Source organism: Asterias rubens, chromosome 6, assembly GCF_902459465.1.
Source record: "Asterias rubens chromosome 6, eAstRub1.3, whole genome shotgun sequence".
NCBI lineage: Eukaryota > Metazoa > Echinodermata > Asteroidea > Forcipulatida > Asteriidae > Asterias > Asterias rubens.
In genome coordinates, this window is record NC_047067.1 from 649,230 (window position 1) to 651,873 (window position 2,644).

Sequence of the window (2,644 nt, forward strand, 5' to 3'; positions counted from 1 at the left end):
AGTTCTATGAGGAGAGACAATGTTGGTCGGATTGTCAAGAATGATTCTTTGATTCTGGAAGTTGCCAAACGTGAATACCTCAGACTTGGCCACGATGTTACACAACATGGCTACATTCGGAACAAACTACGAGAATTTGGTCGTCTTGTTATACAACTGAGAAAAAACACCCACCAACCAAATGCATCACTGGAAGTATTCGTGCATCCCCGCCATCTGAATGATATCGTCAAGGCTGTTCATGATGTCGCCGGCTTCAGTGAAGGAAAACAGATGTATCACGTTCCATCTCTAGCACTCAAGATTGGACATTCCATCAAGAGATGTGCACTCATACTGCAAGCAAGTGCTTTAGAGTTTAATCTTAGGCAAAAAGAGGAACAGGCCGAACAGTTTAGGCAGTTATGTGAAATTAAGTGGCCAGAACTTGTGTCAACCCATGCCCACAGAACACTGTACCAAGGAAAGCGCAACAAACGTGCTGATCTCCCCACAAATGCAGATGTGGTGAAAATCTCATCGTTCCTTCATGAAACTGGCAACAGGGAAGTGCAGCTCCTACACTCTGCTAAGGGCCATGAAATTACACCAGCTTGGAAGAAATTGAATGAAGTCACACTGTGCCATCTCATTATCTTCAACCGCAGACGACAGGGGGAAGTATCCAAAATGAAACTGGAAGATTTTCACAAGCGCAGTAGTGCAGCCATTGTGAATGGTGATTGCGTGATGACTGATCTTGAACGGCACCTCTGTAAAATGTTCCAAGTCATTGAAATAGTTGGTAAGAGGGGCAGAACTGTTCCTGTGCTTCTTGGTACTGATGTGATGGCGTGGTTGAAGGCTCTGGTCGCAAATAGAAATGCAGCTGGAGTGGCACAAGACAATATATTCTTATTCGCACGAAGTTGTTACGGAGGCTCAGGTCATATACGAGGAAGCGACTGTCTACGAGCATATGCAAATGAGGCGGGCCTTGAGAATGCTGGTAGCATGCGGTCTACAAAGCTTCGTAAACATGTAGCGACTGTTTCACAAATTCTGGCCTTGAATGAACATCAGCTTGAAACACTTGCAGACTTCATGGGTCATGATTTGCGGGTCCATCGTGAGTACTACCAGTTGCCAGACACTGTCCAGAGGGTTACCAAACAGTCTAGACTTTTCCTCAGCTTGGAGGCAACTTAGTTTCGCAACATGGCAAATCTTTGGAGGAGTTGCATGTTACTGGAGGTAAACAAACCCGTTTTTAACTTGTCTTTCCAATTTAATTCAAACTGTGGTACCCCCCCCCCAAATAACATTCATTCACTGTACAACCTCCCCCCTTCCACCCCCCCCCCCCAATGGATTGGCCAACATGTTTAGGTGTGTACGCCAAAAAGCAAGCATACATAAATGTAACAATTGCTCTTTGTTTTTGGGGCCTGATAACTCGGCCTGTACGTGGCCGTCATCACCTAACCCCCCCCTCCCCCCCTTTGAACCTCATTCACTGTACACCCCAAACCCCACACACCCAACCCAACGGATTGGCCCACATTGTTATTTGTGTGCCAGAAAGCAATCAAAGCTAACTGTAGAAGTTTAATTTCTTTTTATTGCAGAAGGCTTCACCAGCGATGAGGACAGCAGTGATTCAGGTGACTCGTGTGACCCAGCTTTGGAGGACAGTGTTGATGCCAGTAAGTTTCTAATATTTGTGACTACCTATACATGTATCTCTTGTAGGTCTCTTGCATATGCTGGTCCTATTCCCTATTTACCCCCCCCCCCCCCCAGACCAAAATGCGATAAGATGCCAGACTCCGTTTGCTGTCAACAAATTTAAGGTGTCATGCACCATCAAAGTACAGTCATAACCTAGAGTCACTCTGTAGGCACAGCCAAGTGATTAGTCTAGATTAGCCCATCTCGGCAATTCATTTTGTACGGTAGGATGAAACAAGATGGCTGCTTCTTGTCAGGCATTTCCGGCAGGTACCGGCACATTGGTAAAATGAACTGATTTAGGGTATGTATACGCCCCATTTGATTATGTTTACTAATTTACCTCTTCTTTCCTTTGTGTTGTAGGAAGGCCACCAACCCAAACGGATCCAGCTCCAAAAGCTCGACAAGTCAAGCGTCGACAATTCAAGCGACGCCCCTGGACTGCCCAGGAAAAGAAAGACGTAGCTGAGGGCTTGCAGAGATTCATTTTGCTGAAGAAGATTCCAGGAAAACGTGACATTGAATCGTCCTGTCCTGTGGCATTGCAGACCAGAACTTGGAAAAACATTAAGGACTTTTGTAGAAACACGATGACACTTAAACAAATTTAAGGTCTCATGCACCACCAAAGTACAGTCATAACCTAGAGTGACTCTGTAGGCACAGCCAAATGATTAGTCTAGACCTTTGGCTTGCCCCCCCCCCCCTCCCCCAAAGAACAAGAAAATCGTGTACCACCCCCAAAAACATTTCCTAGAAGGCCAGTATACACATTCACATTAGTGAGCCGCAAGAAAAAGGATTCATGTGTTATGTCCTCACATCGATAGGTACCATTCGACTTTTGGCAATGTCCTCCATTGGATAGTATGAAAAGTATGTCCTCAATCTGCAGTGTACACATGTATTGGTGTTTGTGTGGGTGTGTGTT

General features: G+C 45.4%; 1 pseudogene; it reads left to right on the top strand.

Moving 5' to 3' along the window:
- The first annotated feature begins 391 nt into the window (after positions 1–391).
- LOC117291095 lies at positions 392–2,420 on the top strand (annotated as a pseudogene).
- Positions 2,421–2,644: the final 224 nt, after the last annotated feature.